The sequence below is a fragment of the Gymnodraco acuticeps genome, unplaced genomic scaffold (assembly GCF_902827175.1).
Source record: "Gymnodraco acuticeps unplaced genomic scaffold, fGymAcu1.1, whole genome shotgun sequence".
In the NCBI taxonomy this organism is placed as follows: Eukaryota; Metazoa; Chordata; class Actinopteri; order Perciformes; family Bathydraconidae; genus Gymnodraco; species Gymnodraco acuticeps.
Genome location: NW_022991003.1, coordinates 1,707,791 through 1,728,726, shown reverse-complemented (window position 1 = coordinate 1,728,726; position 20,936 = coordinate 1,707,791). Strand labels below are relative to the sequence as shown.

At 41.3% G+C, this 20,936-nt stretch overlaps 1 protein-coding gene across 3 annotated transcripts in view; it reads right to left on the bottom strand.

The window, feature by feature from the left end:
- The window catches only part of syt12 (synaptotagmin XII), a 35,324-nt gene extending 24,647 nt beyond the window's left edge, over positions 1–10,677 (bottom strand). The window contains exon 1 of one of the 3 annotated variants that reach the window (XM_034236121.1): positions 10,205–10,677. The gene's annotated coding sequence lies outside the window, so the exon portion shown is untranslated. Of the gene's footprint in view, positions 1–9,887; positions 10,036–10,204 lie in introns of those variants that run through there. The other 2 variants (XM_034236125.1, XM_034236123.1) reach the window with 2 other exon arrangements.
- Positions 10,678–20,936: the final 10,259 nt, after the last annotated feature.

The following is a 20,936-nucleotide window of genomic DNA, read 5'->3' as shown; positions in this document are numbered from 1 at the left end:
GGCTCTTCTGGTGATGTAGTAGGCCTACTAGCAGCTTCACTTGTAGCTTCGGTGCTAGCCTCTTTCTTCTTGTGAATTATATTCTTTTTAGAAAATAAGTTTTTTCTATATGTTTGCCTGCCATTATAGAGCTTTTTCGTTAGCGTTCTTGAGGGAAAGAGCTGCCGCAAAACCGGCGGGCGGCGAGCTGGCCGTGGGTGTGTCACTGACACACCCCCAGCTCGCTGCGGGGTCACGAGCGTGATGTGACGAATCATCATTTTTTAAGGAAATCGTTTTTATTTTTTATTATAATTACTGTGAAATGTATTATGTTTTTGTCATTATTACAACAAATACACACTTACAACTGATAAGACTGGCAATGACTTTATATTTATTAGACTATTACAAAAAAGATCATGCTCCAAATAAGTGGGGGTACGGCGTACCCCCGCGTCCAACGCCCACTACACCACTGCTGCCTGGGGTCAGAGCACGCGTACACGGCTCTAAACCAGCAGGTAGCATGCACAAACTGCGCCCGTCTCCCCTCGGGCGACAGGAAGCGGAGAGCGGACGCTCTTGCTGCTGCGGCCGAGGAGGACGATTGGCTTACGAGCCCGCGGACGGGGGGGGCTCGTGTCCCTGGGGCCGAGTGCCGGGCAGGAGTCCGACAACTCCTGCCCCTCCTCCTTCCACGGTTCACCGTTCGGTTCTCCCCTCCCTCCTCTCCCCCGGACGGGGGAGACAGAGTCGGAGCAGGGTGCCAGCTTGGCGGCCGAACATGCTTTCCCCCTCTCCGTCACCACAGCGCTACCGGCGATAGGTGGCATCCTAGGGGAACTGCCGGAGATCATACGCAAGGTCTGATAAAATGTTGTATTTTACTGAATGTACCTGTGGGGTTCTTAACGGATGGTCTGGAGGGAATTTCTTGTTTGTTTTTATCTTGTGATGTGTCATTTTGTAAAGCACATTGAGATGCATGTGTTGTATGAAAAGTGATTTATAAATAAAGCTTTATTATTATTATTATTATTATATTCTACAAATCTGACTACTGACATTTTAACAGCAGCATAGATTGAATGTGTGTATTGTGAAGACATACTATAGTTTCTAATCTTACTGCTGGGATGAAACATACATTTAATCACTTCCCTACTTCTGCTTACGGTACCCAGCGTCTGGGACAACACAATGATTGTAAGAAGCAGCAGAGGCTGTTTTTTTAAAGACTAAACCGAACCACATCTTCCTGCGCAGCTCTCTTCCTCCGCAAAGTGCAAAATATAAAAAGACTTTGGGCGCTGGCATGTGTGACTCATTCCTCCGCCCAACCTCCCCTCCTGCTCCCTACACTTGTTGGAATCTCCCCATATCTCGAGGGAAACGAGAGCATTACACTAATGATATAGAAAGAAGACTGGAGGGGGGGCTGGCGGGGGGTTTTGTAAACGCAATTATGCTGAGCGCTTTGCGGACCACAGCCATGCGGGCCAATTAAAGTGGCTGACGCAGTGCAGGGCCACTGACAGCTGCTCTGGTGTGCCCTTAGAAAAGCATGGGAATCTCTCACAGGGAGGGGTATGTGACCACCAACACCCCCCCCCCCCCCAAAAAAAACTCAGCATCAGCTTGGACTTGCTTAACATTTGAGGTTTGAGGAGGTTTAGAAGAAGGGAGAAGAAGAAAATAACAAATATCAAAGATGGGGAGGGAACGAACAAGAGACAAAGAGAGATAAAAGAGAACAAGGCAAGACAGATTTAGTAAACAACGAGGCAGCGTGGGCGCTTCAGCGGGCTTAAGATAGCAGAATACTCACAAAGAAGTCTGACATGCCTAGAAAAGCAATGTATTTTAAAACACAAGGCACACTCATTTTGAAAAGTCTGTTTCAGTTCAGTGCCATGGAGGATTTGGACATCATGTGCTCAGTCAACAAAGTGCAATCATACTCACATCTCACACTTTTGTTACAAAAGCAGATATTGTTTGAGTTGTCAATCATAAAAAAGATGCATATCATACTTTCTTCTGATAGAAAGTAATACAATTTAGGATGTGACCTTTGCTGCTGCCTTCCACTTTCTCTTTCCCCATTTCCACTATCATCAACTAACAAATAGCATCTTCCTTTCTTGTATTGATATATCTAATAAGGGACAATGCACATGAATTTTTCATCTGCAGTCCCAGACAGGTTGATGGCATTAAAACCCAAATGCACGACCCAGAGACAAAGTCTTGAATATAAAAAAAGGTATATTTCTTTTTCACAGTGCAGGTAATCCCTCTTAACAGAGTAGGTGGTGGAAATAACAAAAGGCGCTCACAAGGAGGAAAAAACTAGCATAACAAAAAGAGGACTTAAAGGGCCCATGTCATGCTTTTCCAGTTATTACCCGTCCCCTTGTGTGTTTTGAAGCTTGTTATGCATGTAAACGGCCTGCAGAGTCACAAACCCTCAAAGCACACCCTGTAGCGAGTACAACTCTAACACAGAAAATGCCTGTCTATGCTGCCCCAGAACGCCTCGTTGGAGATTTCTCATTTTCCATTGTTTGCTTCCTGGGTTCTGTGACGTGTGAACACCCAAATCAACAACAAATGACCGGATTGGCCCAAATGGACCAATCCGCGGAGCACCTCACACACCAGGATCCCTTGGCTAACTAACAGGGAGTCCCCATTGACTAGAGCTCCCTGAACGCTGGTAATAGACGAGTTGGGATCGCGGAGAAATGCTCTCCGCAGACCCATTCTCACAGCGTTATAAACCTTTTTCTTACTCAATATCAAGCCACACTTATTGTTTTTACTTTGGCTGTGAGTGTTTGTGTGTGCTCAGGATGAGTTTCGCTTGTTCTCGCTGTATCGCCGACCCGGAAACCGGTCCGCTCCTCGCAGCAGATCGCAGCAGCGAGCTCCAACAAGCCGTTTAGGACAGAGAGTGAATACCTGGTGAATACACATACTATACAGAGATGCTGTTTGAGAAACCAATGTGAGTTTGGAAAATTGCACAATTCAAATCTATTCTAGTAGACCTCAACAATGGAATTATGATCAGCAGAAATGGCCATGACATGGGACCTTTAATAAAAACTTAAGCCAACAAAAAATAAACAAAATAACAAAACCTGACATGAGTGAAAGCGATCCTTTCTGAGCTGAGGCTTGGCACGACCATTCGGGGAAACAAACAAGACAAACTGACACAGGACAGGGGAGAGACAAGACTATTTAAACATGAGGTGAGTGGGAACAGGTGGAAACAATCAGGGGCGGGGCAGACACTGATGATAGCGGGAAAAACACACGGGGGAGGAAGAAAACAGGGAAATGAAAGACAAGAGGTAAATACAAAATAAAACAGGAAATGACAGACAAAATACACAAACATAACTAACACATTTGACGAGACACAACATTTCCTTTGTGGTACAGGTTTGTGTGCATGTTAATGGTCCAGAGGGAGTTTCTCTCCCACATTCATCAATAGTCTGATGAGTAATCTTTTCTCTTAAAACACGGCTGTGAAAGGAAAGGTGAACATTTGCATGAAAGCTTTCCCACTGAAGTGTCATCATCATGCCCACATGATCTCAAATCTCTTCAGATGTATCTCACTGCTGCTTAAGAAGTGCTGTGCCTAATAACATTCCTCATAAAGCCTGAAACGACGTCTTCCTCCAGTGCGCATGAAGAGCAGTTTGTGTCGAGGATGTTTTAATTACTGAGATATGAATAAAATGAATATCTTGTCGCGATGTCAGCTTGCAAAACAGGCCGTGATGAGTAACTGGCATGTGAGTAATGATTTCAAAGAGAGCTTGTGACATTTTCCAGAACTGTAATAAGGCTGTCGAAGGCAAAATAAACACAGGGGACATTTCATATCAACCTTTCATTTTTCTTCTGCATTACAGGTTGAAAAGTCAGGTTTATATCTGAAAATTCACCAAACTAGTTCAATATAGTTCCTAGGAAAGCTTATTTCTTCCTGCAAAAAAACTCTGCCTTGTGTTCACATAATTCTAAATCGATTGAAATACAATGTCTTACACAATTGAAGTAGTATGGACTGTCACATGAAATAACCAGTTTAGCTGTGCAGTAAAGGTTGTTGTTCAAACAGGGCTTTTATTTCATTTTTTATTTGGTTATTTGGATCCCCATTAAGTGCTTTTTTCTGTGTTATGATCAGTAATGCTAAAAAGAAAATGGTCTCATTCTGTTTTTAAAAGGGGTCTTAATCCTTAATTCAGATAGAAATTGAACATGTTAAACCTCTCTCCATCTAATTTCTATTTTTGGTTTTGTTACCTTGTGTCTTCTACACCTGAGTGAAAGATAATCCTCTTACATAACAATAATTATTGCCAAGAGCTCGTCTTTTCCTCCTGCTAACAGCTTGATGCCGGTCCACCTGTTGTTATAAGCCTGCCAGGATGGTAGACAGCAGTGGATTTAGTAAACTGTGTGTTTTTCTAACTTCAGAAGCAGTAATCCCTCATGCTACAGTAGCATAATGCTCCTCTTTGTCCAGACTGTGTGTGTAAGTCAGACTCATGTATCTCAGTGGAATTAGAGTATTTGTTTCCTTGGTTTCTGCAGGGTCGCCAACAGAAATCAATGTGACAGTCCGCCCCCTCCGTGTCTCCGGCTGAACGTAAAGCAGCTCCGGCACGAACAGCAAAACCAACGCACCAGTTCAGAAATCAGCTCAGACTGGATGTAAATATGCCAGAGGAGCCGCTAACAGCCAGAACAAAGACAACAAGAAATTCCCTCTGCATGTTTAAACAGGTCTGATCAATAAGAACAGACACATTGATTTATGTCCACACACACACACACACCCTCACATACAGATGGACACACATAGAGGAAAAAAAGGCCTAATAGAAGAAAGGAGAAGGACAAAAGCGACAAAAGAATTTGATCGTCGAAATAAGTGATGCAGGAAAATAAAGAAGAAGTTAGTATCTGTGTTGAAAAACAATAAGGAAACAGAGAGCAGCTGGGAAATGAAGAAGAAGAAGAAGAAGAAGAAGAAGAAGAAGAAGAAGAAGAAGAAGAAGAAGAAGAAGAAGAAGAAGAAGAAGAAGAAGAAGAAGAAGAAGAAGAAGAAGAAGAAGAAGAAGAAGAAGAAGAAGAAGAAGAAGAAGAAGAAGAAGAAGAAGTCAGCTCGCTCTCCAAACAACTGATCAATCTACTTTTCTTTTAATCTCACCCAATGACTCATAATTAAATGAACTGCCTCACTGCTGCTCGCTGTGAAATGTCCAGATACAACACGACACAGCAATCTGTCTCTCTCTGTCCTCCCTCCTCACACATCTACAGCTTCCATGCCAGCTTCATTTTGACTTCCTGGTTTGGACAGCTCTTAGTGCATGGGTAAGTGGAAGTAGCTGGAGCCGGCCTTTAAATGTCAGCAATGGCGCCAGCACGATGCGGCTAATCCGCTCAATCACTCAGAGTTAGAACAACAAAGTCTGAACGCAAACATTCAACTTCTAAAGGCCGCTAAAAGTGTGGTGAATGTACTGAAACACACACGTTAATGCTGAAGTAGCATGAGGCTACAGACATGCTAGCTTTGAGGAAAATGCTAAGCATGCTAGCATAGTCGCAATGACAATGCTACTACACTGATGTTAAGTAATTGTAACTGCATAAACATATTCTCATACAGTGGTTGGTATGTTATCTTACTAAAATATGTTATTTATGTTTTACTATGAATGTCCAGCAAAACAAGCGATAAGAGAAACTGTGAGTCCCTGAAGTTCACAACCTGTTCAGGCAACAATACTACTTTAGGTTAAGCAACATATTGCAACTTGAGTCAATACATAGAAGAGTTATTAATTAAACATAGAAGTTATGTATCATGAATGCATAGATTGGATATCAAATCAGTCCATCCAGCAGGTGCAAAGAAATGTCAATCATTACAAAACATTTCTTATGGTGGCCTAGAGGAAGTTAATCCACTGCATGGGACCATGAACAACATTGCAATCACTTTAACCATCACACTTAATTGGATAACATTTTAATTTTTACTTGGACTAAGAAGGTTATATTTGAAGTTGACCTGAATGATGTCTCTGAAATATTGGAGTCATTCTTCATCACATTTAGTGTGCAGATCGGTTTTGGATAAACAGCAAAACATCAGATCCGAACACCAAAGTTTTTGTTAATTTTTTTATTACACACATGGCACTTCTTTTATTTACCTGCCCCTACAAAAGTCATCTTCATACTGTCTGATTACGCTTTCTTTATACTTTTAATTGTATGATAACGTATCAATGAAAAGAGCAAAGGCACTTGCATTTTCTTTGTAAAAAGATGATGTCTGCAAATCGATTTAACAGGAAATGAAGTGAACAGAAGTGTTGCTCTTGAGTGTGACAGCAAGCAGAGAATAATTCCCCCTCTTTCTAGTTTGGTTATTCAGGAGAGTGCTACTTAAACAACTCGAACAATGGGAATTTGATTTGTTTCCAAAAATCTGCCCGTTAAATATTTTCTTTTCTTCTTTGCCAGAGAGGGAGAAAAGCTCTTTCTGCAGTTTGGGATCAGCTTACGGAGAAAGGCCTGCTGACTAAATAAAGCTTTACAACACAATTTAATCAGAAAAATGTAAATAGAACATATGTTTGGTTTAATTTACATTATGTTATTATTCAGAATCAGCTTCATCATGGTTTCACACAGGAGTTTCCCATTTATTTCCACACCTGGATGGACTTTGCCAATGATTTGTCATCACTTTTGCAATTTTGAAGTCTTCCTGGTGGTTTAGTGTCAAACTCATTAGACCTCTTCGTACAGTAGATTACCAACCTGACAATTAGGCTAATACAGGACAGGAAAAGCACTTAGTGCTACAAAAGAATCTGTCAGACCCAATTGAATGTTTGGGGAAAAAGGTCCATTCAAGCTGGATGGAAGCTTAAACTCTCCAAAGTAGGGAAGAGCAGTGATTTGAAACCAAGCCACTGCTTTATTGATTAACTATTAAGTATCTGCAGTCAGATACAAATGTATTGGGACAGTAACAGTTTTTTAAGTTTCAACTCTTCTAGGTTAATCTTTACTCGGAAATGATCAAATCAGAAATTGGACAGAAGGAAATGTATTAAGCCCTATTATGCTTTGGGGGGTTTTCCCTTTCCTGTAGTGTGTTCTATAGATTTGTGTGCATGTTAATGGTCTGCAAAGGCTAAAATCCCAACCAGAGCCGGCCAGCTAACCAATCAGAGCAGACTGGGCTCTGGTTTCAGACAGAGGGTGGAAAGAGGTGCTGCAGCACAGGCAGTATGAGAAAAATAAAGAGCTTTTGGAACATTAAAGCACGGAGACGTGTCACATAGAGGCACTAAATACAAATAGGAACCTGAAAATGAGCATCATAGGACCTCGAGCTGGTTGCCTGCTGTGGTGCGGCTGTTGAAACTGAAGTTATACTACAAACTATTTATCATGCATGCTTACACAGATATTGAAAATGACTGGAAAACACACATGTACTGAATATGTGCTGTATAGAGACTGTGTATTTGAAATCAAAACAACCATCGAGAATAAACAAACAGGTTTCCTAAAACATATTTTGGGAGTATTTTCAGCCATATGAGACGAACAACTTTGGGAATTGGGAATCATTTAAAGGACATTTTGAGAAATGCACTTTTTTTTTTCTTGCCAAGAGTAAAATGAGAAAATCAATACCACTCTAATGTCTGTATGGTAAATATGAAGTGGAGCCGGTTGATGGTTAGCTTCTGTAGCTTAGCATGAAGAGTGGAAACTCAAAGGTAACAACATCTGCCGACTAGCATCTCTTAAGCTCGACTTTTACACCACTAATGGCTGGAGATCGCTCCAAGCCAAGAAATAGAGTGGTACATACAGTAACCCCCTGTAAAATAACTAATGATCAATTTTACACTTTGGATTTTATTTGGATTAAACCGATTAGATATGCATGTAATTCATTTATTTTTTCTTATCTTTGGCCAGAGCCACGCTAAGGCAACCAGATAGCTACATATTTACAATACAGATGTAGAAGAGGATATAAACAACAGTTTTAATGCCTGCTAACTTCTCACTCATAAATATGATTCATCGTGCCATGTTTTATGTTACGATTGGTCCCCAGCCTGCTGCGTTCGAGGCATCTCCAGGAGAAGTGAGCTGTAGCTGCATTTGGCAGCACACTGCTCTGACCACACGCCTCCTCCATAAACTGAGGCAATCCATTACATGATCCATTCTGGAAATATTAGAGGCGATACATTAAAGTGTAAGCCAGGTCGATGGGGGGAGAGAGGCTTTTTTAATAACGGCAGACACCGCTACAGTAGAATCACAGAGCCACATCTCAGGGGTTCATCAAAGTGCTCTCAGTTTACTAAATGTAATAACACTTTTCTTATGAGTTCAACAAGGACACATGGAGGGGGAAGCTGTGTGTGTTTGTGTGTGTGTGGAAGCAGGGGAAGCTCACGACAGAGCGAGAAAGAGAGTTAAACGAATGGCTGAGATGATTGCAAGTGCTGGAGAAGGGATTGAATTCTGAGCAGGTCGTATTTCACGCCGGGGAGGAGGCGAGATTCCCAGTGAGACACACACACCAGGATATTTTACCTCTATTGCCAAGTCACTTCAAACAGACTTCCATTACCATTAGAAAGCTCCGGGGAACACACTCGAGGAGCCGGAGAGGACTCAGACTTTTGGAATCATGTTTTAAAAAATGGTGTTCTTTAGTTTGAAATGTCTGAAGCAAAGAGGACTCTGAATGTGCTTCAATTAACCACAGCTTAAAGGACCAGAAGGCAACTCCCACACATCTTTAAACTGTTAATTGATGCAAAAAGCTCTCCTGGTAATTAGTACACAGCGTTTCATTTTTTAGATGGAACAGAGAAAGGGAGCCAAGAGGAAAAATGTATATATATGAGTGTGGGTGCATTCAGGGGGAAACAGGACGTCTACAAAGCCAAGAAAGCGTTCGACGGACAATCAGTCAACTTTAGTTTCAGGAAATTGGACCACAACCAGCTCAGAAAGTCGCAGAATCTAAAAACCTCTGAATTCGTCATAGGCGGACTGATTATTTTGCTAACCAAACGCAACAAAGGACAAACTCTCTTGAGCTTTACTAAACATTTCATCGAATTAGCACGGATCAAAATCACTGAGATAATGACTCACAACCTTTTATGACCCTTTAAAGCAAATCAATGTCTTCTCACGACCCCTTGTCACAGGTTGCACAATCTATTCAGATGAAATGCTTAAGAGACTTGTGTTGATCAAACTAAACAACCCCAGTTTGACAATGGGAGAGATCTACGGTTGAATCATTCGCACTGCATTTCCTGTTTTCTTGACTTTGTATACAAATGCATAAAATACTCCTTAAGAGCATAACGAATAAATACAAATACATGGTTTTGACCTGGAAACCAAGTCAGGTCTTTCTAAACACTAATCAGACTACATTATACGCAAGGTTCTGACACAACTTGGAGATAAACATTTTCAGCAAAATGAGGTGTTCTAAAAAGTCTGACCCTGGTACTGGTAGCAACACCATCTTACAGTTACATTGGTTTTATTTATTGAGCTTTACACTCTGTAAAACCTACTACACTCTGTATCCTTGACCCTTAGGTAATACCCAGTCTTAGTAGTAAAACCTTAGCCTAAGGGTCTATCCTGCAAACACAAGCCTGGCTGACCCTGACTTTCCCACATCCTTAAAGCTGCTCATCAAACCTGCACTAAGTTTTTTTAAGGCCACAGTTAGAGTTCAGCAGAGTGGTGCTGAAATGACAGCTCCTGCACCCTGGTGTTATGTTTCCTACCTTTACTTTCCCCCCTGAGCAATGCTCCCACAGCCGATAGCCTGCTCCTAAAGCTCAGGTGGAGCTGCGATGCGAAACAATATTTAAATCGCCTGAGAGAAACGATTGAAGTCGCGGATTAGGAAACGTTGTGCCAACATAAAAAAAAGCCACCCCGTCTGCCGTCAGCTAATGCTTCATGCTTTAATGAAATCCCTTCACTAACAATACAAAAGCAAGGGAGAAAAAGACGCATGCACGTGCCAAGTCTCGCCATGATGCATGTTGCATGTTGTGCACGGAGCAGTATTGCAGCTGAGTGAACACGCATTTCTTACCCGGAGTTTTCTTTTGGTGCAGTAGGGAAGAAGAAGGAGGATGAAGAGGAGGAGGAGGAGGAGGAGGAGGAGGAGGGGGGGGGATAGACCAACTCCACCGCTCTCCCTTCTTCAGGCGCCTCTCTCCTAATGGCAGCGGTGCCGGTCCGGGCTCTCTATCCCGGGGATGGAGTCCACACTCCCCCCGGAAGATAGGGAGGAGTGTGAGGAGGGGTGGTGAGAAAGAAGAAGAGGAGGAGGAGGATGGTTTATCTTCCACTCGGATGTGTCCGTCTGCTGCTGCTCGCTGGAGTCTGAAAAGCTGCTGTCTGAGGCTTTTCTGTACGAGCCGCAGCTCACCCCCGACCGACCGACTGCAGGAAGAAAGTCCCTCCCCCCTGCAGCGCAACTTCCACCGCCCGGCCGCTCGATAACACGACCACCGCCTCCTCCTCCTCCTCCTCCTCCTCTTCCTCCTCCTCACAGCACAGCAGCACTGAGGGAGACCTGCCTGCTGCACACACACTAACACACACAGTTTGGTGTTATGCAACCGGTGCATGGGGGGGGGGGGGGGGGGGGGAAACTGGGGTGGGAGGTGTGTGATTCAGGAACATTCAAACTTTTCTTACTCATCATCTCTCCTTAACGCTCACATGACCCCCGAGTCTGTCCCAAGAACAAACCTCCCCCTCTTCTTCATCATTATTTCAGCAGTACAGATCATTCAGATGCAGTGATAACACCTCTGAATCTATTCATACTCTCCCGGTACTTTAAAGTACTCCTCACCGGCCTAATTATAACACTTGAATGCTTAAGTAAAATCTCAAAGTGCCACTTTCTAATGAGGCATCTAATATAAAGGGGTTAATGATTCATTAATAAATCATCTGATTGCTTTATAGATCAGTAGTCGAGTTGTATGATGATAAACATCAGCAGAGGGATATTCACAATGTTATTAATTATTACTGAAACTTAAAGCACTGATGCATTATTTAGCATCAATAAAGCCACAATGTATTATAGTATTGGGAAATGTCTTTGTTTTAATTGAGTAATTTATGAGACTCTTATTTTTAAGAGAACTTTTCTGGTTGATATGTTTTTAAGGCAACATATAGTTTTTAGTTGTTTTGTATTAAAGAGGCCTTATCATGCTTTTTGGGGTCCCCTTCTCCATAGTGTATTATTGGTTATTTCGCATGTAAATTGTCTGCAAAGGCTAAAACCCCAAAGTTATCTCCAGAGGGAGTTTCTCTCACTGAGGCACAATGAGGAAAACCTACACTACACCACACTGTTCTGAAGTCTTTACACTGGCTTCCTGTGTGTCAAAGAATAGATTTCAAAATACTGCTGCTGGTTTATAAAGCACTGAATGGTTTAGGCCGAAAAAATACATTTCTGACCTCCTGCTAAGTTATGAACCATCCAGATCTCTCAGGTCTTCAGGGACTGGTCAGCTTTCTGTCCCCAGAGTCAGAACTAAACATGGAAAAGCAGCGTTCAGTTATTATGCTCCAAATATCTGGAACAAACTCCCAGAAACCTGCAGGTCCGCTGCAACTCTGACTACTTTTAAATCCAGACTAAAGACTTTTCTTTGTGTCGCTGCTTTTAATTGAACTATTCATATCTTAAACTGCACTGTAACTTGTATCCATGTATTTTTTCTTTTAATGTTTATTTTATTAGCTTTTCTTTTTAATGACTGATTTTAAATGCCATTTTCTTAATGTCTTTCATTTTTTGTAAAGCACTTTGAATTGCCTTGTGTTGAAAAGTGCTATATAAATAAACTTGCCTTGCCTTACACTGTAAATGGTTACAGGTTATATGAATGCAGAGACAGCGAGGCTATGTTCTTCTTTTGCTGTTGGATGATTGATGTGCCTAAAGCGTGTCTGTGGAGAAGCCTGTCTTTTCCTCTGAGGCCATGTTCTGCAGCTGTGACATTGGATGGCGGATGAAGACAAACAGAGCATGATGAACAGGAATAATGAGATTACAACTCAGCTTTGTTTGCCAACAGTGGTGCAGTCTGATCAAACAAACCTATCACCTGTGAACCCAATCTCCACTCGTGGTAATCTCCCTTGATCTGCAAATCAAATCAAATCAAATCACATTTTATTTCTATAGCACATTTAAAAACGATTTTCGGTCGAGCTAAAGTGCTGCACATGCAGATAATAAATAACACATTCCTACCGATGTAAACAGAAGACAATCAATTATAACATCAAATATAAAAATCAAACACAGGGAAGTGTCATGAGTCGTGCTCTGCTCTGATTAGAAGGCCAGGGTGAAGAAGTGAGTTTTTAGTTTAGATTAAAAAACCCCTAGGGTCTGGGCCGACCTCACATGGAGGGGCAGAGTGTTCCAGAGCCTAGGGCCAGCCGCTGCGAAGGCTCGGTGCCCTCTGGTTTTTAGCCTGGTTTTAGGCACTACCAGTAGCAGCTGGTCAGCAGACCTTAACGCTCTGGCTGGGGTGTAGCGCTGGAGGAGTTCAGCTATATAGGCCGGAGCCAGCCCATTTAGTGCTTTAAAAACAAATAAAAGGATTTAAAAATCAATTCGGAACAGAATTGGAAGCCAGTGTAGTGAGGCCAGAATTGGGGTGATGTGGTCACGCATTTTGTGGCCGGTGAGGAGACGTGCCGCTGCGTTCTGCACTAGCTGCAGGCGTTTAATTGAGGCCTGGTCCATACCCACGTATAGAGCGTTGCAATAATCGAGTCTCGAGGTCACAAAGGCGTTGATAACCCTCTCCAGGTCTTTAAAAGATAAAAAAGACTTGGTTTTGGCCAATACTCTTAATTTAAAAAAGCAGGATTTCACTACGCTGCTGACCTGCTTGTCGAATTTAAAAGTGTTAGTAAAGGTCACTCCAAGATTCATAACAGAGGGGAGGATGTTTGTTTTAAGAGGACCCAGAATGTCAACAGAAGAGGCTGGAGGTTGGGGTCCAAAAAAGATGACCTCAGTCTTGCTCTCGTAAAGGTTAAGAACATTTCTGCTCAGCCAGGACTTCATTTCTGTCAGGCAATCCATCAACTGCTGTAGTGAGTGTTTGTCATTTCCTTTGAGAGGCAGATAAATCTGAACATCGTCAGCGTAGCAGTGGAAGGGAATGTTACGTTTTGTGAGGATTAAACCTAGAGGCAGTATATACAATAAAAATAGGATGGGGCCCAGGATAGAGCCTTGGGGAACCCCACAAGTAAGAGGGGCCTTTGCAGAGGAGAAGGCACCTAGCTGCACTGAAAAACTGCGGTCTGTCAGGTAGGACCTGAACCATGCAAGGGCAGAGCCTGTGATGCCAGCGGACTGTTCAAGCCGTGACAACAGGATGCTATGGTCCACAGTGTCGAAGGCAGCTGAATTGCAAGGTGAAATACATTAATTTTGAAGGGACAGCAATACAAATAAAAAGCATCCTCATAATCGATTGTTTTCTATGAAACACTGAGAGGCAGGTGGAAAGGATTTCCTCTGTCCTCCTTTTAGATTACAAAGAGGAGTGTACGGTGGCTGAGAGGCGCAAACGACAATTACTAAGTGTGCAACACTTTAACAAAGCTTCAGACAAATTTACATTTTATAAAACAAATGTACATTTTATAAAACAAATGTACATTTTATAAAACAAATGTACATTTTATAAAACAAAAGGACATTAGCAAAACACTTTTACCAAAGAAAAAACTATTTAACACTAACAAAAACAATTAAAAAAGATGCGAAACATTTTTACAAAGCTAGAGACAAATTTACAAGTGTCGAAACACTTTAACATTTGCCTCAACACTTTAACATTTACCTCAACACTTTAACATTTGCCTCAACACTTTAACATTTGCCTTAACACTTTAACATTTGCCTCAACACTTTAACATTTGCCTCAACACTTTAACATTTGCCTTACCACTTTAACATTTGCCTTAACACTTTAATATTTGCCTTAACACTTTAACATTTGCCTCAACACTTTAACATTTGCCTCAACACTTTAATATTTGCCTTAACACTTTAACATTTGCCTCAACACTTTAATATTTGCCTCAACACTTTAATATTTGCCTTAACACTTTAACATTTGCCTCAACACTTTAACATTTGCCTCAACACTTTAACATTTGCCTCAACACTTTAACATTTGCCTTAACACTTTAATATTTGCGTTAACACTTTAACATTTGCCTCAACACTTTAATATTTGCCTCAACACTTTAATATTTGCCTTAACACTTTAACATTTGCCTTAACACCTTAACATTTGCCTCAACACTTTAACATTTGCCTCAACACTTTAACATTTGCCTCAACACTTTAATATTTGCCTTAACACTTTAACATTTGCCTCAACACTTTAACATTTGCCTCAACACTTTAATATTTGCCTTAACACTTTAACATTTGCCTCAACACTTTAATATTTGCCGAAACACTTTAACATTTGCCGATTCCGCTCTGTGGAAATCGCCTGGGCCAAGTGACATGGTTTTGCTCATCACGATATACTTTCTCTAACACTAACCCTAACGGACAAAATATGTTTAACGACCATAAACCGGCGGTGTGGGACCAAGAATGTTAGAAAATCTTTGTCAAGACAACATCTTATCTTTTGGTTGATATGTGTCCTTACAAGACTTAATATGCTTAACATTTATGCATTTAGGCTAGTCCTGCAAAAGTCAGAGTGTTTTCGCAGCTGTGATTTAAAACTACAACATTCAGTTCATATGAGGCTCAACAACAGGAGAATGGTGCATTCTGTATGTTTTACCTTTTAAATGTCTCCATCTGGTGGTGGAGCTGCTGTAGTGTTGGCACAGAAATACATCTCGTTCCAAAAAAAATGATGTACAAAACAACTTCTTTACTAAGTCTGTGTATTAGGGCGGTCCTTAGTGCCATGAACATTTTCGAATTCATTTATTTTAAGCTCCAACCACTGGAATTCGTTATGATATAGAAAACTCTCCTGGTGAATTTTATTCAAATTCCAACAACATTTACCCCTCCCTCATCAACCTTGAAGTTTAGCCTCACGTAGGGTGGTCCTTAAAATTGAAAGAGGGAAAGTCTACGCTCCAACCCCCAGAATTCATTCTATTAGTCAAGAAAACTCTCCTGGTGATTTTTTCTCCTCAATCTGACAACATGGACCCCTCCCTCATCGACCTGGGCTGCCACACCAGCAGCCACGGTGCTGCAACTGAGGCTCCACTTCAAGGTTGATGAGGATCGGGAGGGGTAAATGTTGTCAGATTGAGGAGGGGTTGGAGCTTAGACTTTCCAACTTTCAATTGTAAGGACCACCCTACTGTGTATGACTAGTACTCAAGTTGTCAAAAAAAATCAGGAGGGATGGTGGATTTGATCATATGGGGACATAATTTGTGCTGATAACCCGCCGAGGGTGGGAGACCAACCAGCATAAAGATAATTATTATACTCCTAAAACAACATGCATGGTATGGATGTTCAGATACTCCTTTCATTGCTCTTGACCAAGGCACCTCAGAATTAGAGTCGGTCCCCGGGCTGCCATGGCACCACTAACATTAGGGTCAAATTCAGAGGACAATTAGTGCAAAATCTTTTTTTCACTTTAATTTAAAGGGGGGAGGGGATACAAAAATGTGGTTATAATGGAAGTCTATGGTACAAATCTTGTAGGTTAACAGTCCCTCATTTATTATTCAGATGGATCAACTGATTATACTAATAATAAAGTCAAAATAGGGGGTAGTTTTTAGAATATTGAATTATAGTGTATTTTTTCAAAAAAGCAGTAACTGGTATACGATAAAAACTGGTATCTAAAGGGTTACATTTGTATCGTAATTAATTAAATCATTGTGTAAATTAAACACTTCATAAAAAATGTGAGGAAAAAAATTAGAAAAAAATTGATCCGTCATCATTTTATTGCAGTTCAAATACAAATATTTTATGTTAACATTCCCAATGTTACTTTTTTTAACAGGGCATTAAGTGCAAATTGAAATTGTTTACAAAATATGAAAATATATTAAAAGATTATACAGATAATACAAAATAGGACCACTGTTGTCAATGGCTGCCTACTCCACTCTCCCCCATCTCATAGAAGTTTCCAAAGATTTTCATAATCATGCTTTTTGGTCTCAATTTTTCTGGCTCTTGCTTTCGGATTGTTAGCTAAGCAATGGCTTTGAAGCCAAGTCTTGACATATACCTCTGGTCTGAACTTGTTCTTCTGGTGCTGGTGGTATCATTTCATCAACAGTTTTGAGTCTTACCAGCTAGCTAACACGAGAGAAAAACGTAGCTAAACTCCAAACTAAGTTGTTATTGCTGCTTATGTCCATAGATTCCATCTTTGGTGACTAAAGTAATGAGTAATGACTAACATTACTGACTCTTGACCAGGGCCGTTTCTAGCTTTTTGGGGGCCCTATGCAAGATGCTGTTTGGGGGCCCTAGTTTTGACAGTTTTTTAACTACAATGGGGGGGATTCCGAAGCCTTTAAGATGATCTGTGGAGATGCATCAATCTGTTACACTTTAGTTAAACAGGCTAATTTCACGAAAACCAAGCAATTGAAAATTACAAAAAATGATATTTTAAAGGTAAACAATAAGGCTCCTCTATGTCAATAAATGCAAGAGATGCAGCATTTTCTCAGCTGTCAGCCCAACAATGATTTGGACTTTATTACCCCAAAAACCCAAGCCACAGCTTTGCTATCATTGCAGTTTATCCATCCATCCATCCATCTTCTCCCGCTTATCCGTGGTCGGGTCGCGGGGGTAGCAGTTCCAGCAGAGAGCCCCAAACTTTATTTTCCCTGGCGACATCAACCAGCTCTGACTGGGGGATCCCAAGGCGCTCCCAGGCCAGCGAAGAGATATAATCCCTCCACCTGGTCCTAGGTCTACCCCTTGGTCTCTTCCCAGCTGGACGTGCCTGGAACACCTCCCTAGGGAGGCGCCCAGGTGGCATCCTAACTAGGTGCCCGAACCACCTCAACTGGCTCCTTTCGACGCGAAGGAGGAGCGGCTCAACTCCGAGTCCCTCCCTGATGACCGAACTTCTCACCTTATCCCTAAGGGAGACACCAGCCACCCTGCGGAGAAAAACCCATCTCGGCCGCTTGTATCCGCGATCTCGTTCTTTCGGTCATGACCCATCCTTCATGACCATAGGTGAGGGTAGGAACGAAAATGGCCTGGTAGACAGAGAGCTTTGTCTTCTGGCTCAGCTCCCTTTTCGTCACAACGGTGCGGTAAAGCGACTGCAGTACCGCTCCCGCTGCTCCGATTCTCCGGCCCATCTCACGCTCCATTGTTCCCTCACTCGAGAACAAGACCCCGAGATACTTGAACTCCTTCACTTGGGGTAAGGACTCATTCCCGACTTGGAGTGGACAGTCCATCGGTTTCCTGCTGAGAACCATGGCCTCAGATTTGGAGGTGCTGATCCTCATCCCAGCCGCTTCACACTCGGTTGCGAACCGATCCAGTGAGTGCTGAAGGTCGCAGACCGATGAAGCCATTAGAACCACATCATCTGCAAAAAGCAGTGGTGCAATCCTTAGTCCACCGAACTGCAGACCCCCTCCCCCATGACTACGCCTCAAAATCCGAGCCATGTATATTACAAACAGGATTGGTGACAAAGCGCAGCCCTGGCGGAGGCCAACCCTCACCGGAAATGGGTCCGACTTACTGCCGAGGACCCGGACACAGCTCTCGCTTTGGGAGTACAGAGATTGGATGGCCCTGAGTGGAGACCCCCTCACCCCATACTCCTGCAGCACCTCCCACAGTAACTCCCTGGGAACTCGGTCATACGCCTTCTCCAAGTCTACAAAACACATGTAAACCGGATAAGCGTACTCCCAGGCCCCCTCCAGGATCCTTGCGAGAGTAAAAAGCTGATCCGTCGTTCCACGACCAGGACGGAATCCGCATTGTTCCTCCCATTGCAGTTTAGTCGTGTTTATATCCTACATTGGATTTGTAAGCATATAATGCTTCACCGAACACTCACAGGAGGGGGCTTGGCTGTCTACAAATAAAGACGGCTCATTTTAATTCTCCCCAAATATATTGAGGCTGAACCTGAACTTTGAATTCTCTGCTCCCATCATAATCTTGGCGATCTTGTTAAAATTGTTAATGCAGAATTAAAAATACTATGTAACTGGTTTGCAGTTAATAAATTATCCCTTAATGTGGCCAAAACAAATTACATGTTATTCAATACAAAGTCTGAGAGTAGAAATGACTGCATTATACGGATTTGCAATACAGAGATATAACAAGTTGGTGCATGTACATTTTTAGGACTGCTTGTTGACGAAAAACTCAATTGGAAGCACTATATAAATGATGTACAGACTAAACTGTCAAAAACAATAGGTATTTTGTATCATACTAAGAACATTCTTGAAGAAAATATACTCTTTATAACAGTCTATTTCTCCCTTACCTTTAATACTGCTCCGAAATATGGGGAAACACTCAACAAATCTACAAAAAATAATAACATCCCAAAAAAAAGTATTACGAATAGTCTGTGGTGTTGGTAAATATGAACACACAACTCACATATTTAAAAAAACTCAATCTATTAAAATGTGTTGAGCTTAAAACAGTACTGATTATGCACAACATTTTCCATAACAAAATGCCTAATAACATTCAAAAGCAGTTCCAAACCACAGCGTGAACATATGAATGTAAAAAAAGTCACTTGAAAATAAGTGTTCACAATGTTTATATGCAATTATGCATATATTATTATTAACATTATTATACATGCCAAGTGCATGTGTACCTATGTATATATTTATATATAGTATTTTAATTTCCAAAAAAAGATAGTTGAAACTGCTATTGACATACGCAGAAAATGACCCTATATCTAGTTTTCGTATATATATATATATGCATTTATTGTTTACCTGCCCTAACTTTTATTTAATTTTTTCTCCTGTTTTCTTTACTTTTTTGTACTCCTTAATTTCTATAAATGTTTGACGCAATAATGCCGCTGTATTAGAATGATGCACGGGAGGGCTACTTTCCACAAGCTATGCTTCAGCCCTCCCGCTTCTACTAATTTTGTTCATCTTTGTGTGTATGAATTAAACTCTTTTTGTTTTTCGGATGAATACAACAACAACAACAACAAAATACTTTCAGCTTGGGGGCCCCCTAGTGGCCGCGGGGGCCCTATGCCCCCGCATAGTCCGCATATAGGAAGAAACGGCCCTGCTCTTGACTTACCTGAAATGTTATTTTTAGTATTTTTAAATATGAAGTCCCTCAGATCGCGTTGTCCTGGTCGCTTGGCCATTGTGATGGCCGTTACCTGCGCTTCTGGCAGCGAACAAACAGGCGCATCACGGCGCTCTGGCGCCCTCTAGGGCACTCGCATAGTATAGCGTCAGTGACTTGGTAAAAATGTCATTGCGTGTGTGCGTGCTCCCTCGCCCACAGTATTTTACTCAAAATTAATGTTGAAATAGCAGTAATACCAGTGCCACGTTCATTGATACAATTACATAAGGGATGGAAAGGGGGAATGGCAGTTTTAGAAGGGGGATGATTTTGACCGTTTTTATTTCAGGGGGGATGCCATTCCCCCTCAACTCGAGTACTGCATATGACTCATACTTATGATACGTTTACTTACGACTGAAAACTTCAACAACATGCTTTAGTTTCATGTAAAAATAGTCCATAATTTCACTGGAATGAAATGTGGAAATGTTTATGCTTTGGAGTTCCTTTGTGATATTTAATCAAATCTTTAAATCTTAAATAAAATATTTGGAAAAAGATGCATCAAAGCAAAACTCTTTGGATTCAAAGGACATTTTTTAGATCTTTGAGGTACGTCAGCAAAGACTCTTAACATGAGCATCTTCTTAAAATTCACAAAGAAAGACCAAATTCAATTAATTGCAGGTTTCTCTTTGGTTTAAAACATTCACAGTGGTTTTGGTATATGTTCAAATCCTCTGAGAAGATGAATCTGTTTCCAGTTTTAGTTTGGTCACTCTGAATAATTAAAGGCTCATTATCGGCCCGGGGCTTGAGGAGGGTTCGTATTTTTTAGTAGACTGATGCTAAAGATCGTCCGAAATGAATATAAACCAAGGGTGTCACTGCCCAAACTGCTTATAATCCTAACAATATAATTTAAGTACGTAATACAATTGAAGCAGTGTTCAAATATCACAAAAAAAAGTCTGTCTTAATCTACTTCAAACTATGGCTGAACGATTAATCAATTTTAAATCGAAATCACGATTTGAAATGATGCAACTATCAAATCGCAAAGCCTGCGATTATTATTTATTTATTCTTTTTAATTTTTTCTTGTGTCAGTCATCCACACCAATCAGAAGTGCTGTGCTCCACATGTACCAGCCATTGTTAACCAATCAGAAGTGGCCCATGATAGAATATTTTTGAAATCAGGTTAGTAATGCTCCATCATATGTTTTACATATATTACAGGGTGAATAGAATAGGGTCATTAGTATATTTTAATATTGTCTGCTTATCTGTATTATTGTGTTGCATTGTTGGAGAAGCCTGTGACCTAAGATTTTCAACGACATAATTACTCTGTGTTAGTTTGACAATAAAGAACCTTGAATCTTAAACTGAAGCTCGACTTTAAAGCAACCCAACGGAAGTTTCATGTAAGTTTAGTTCTTTCACTCGTAGCTCG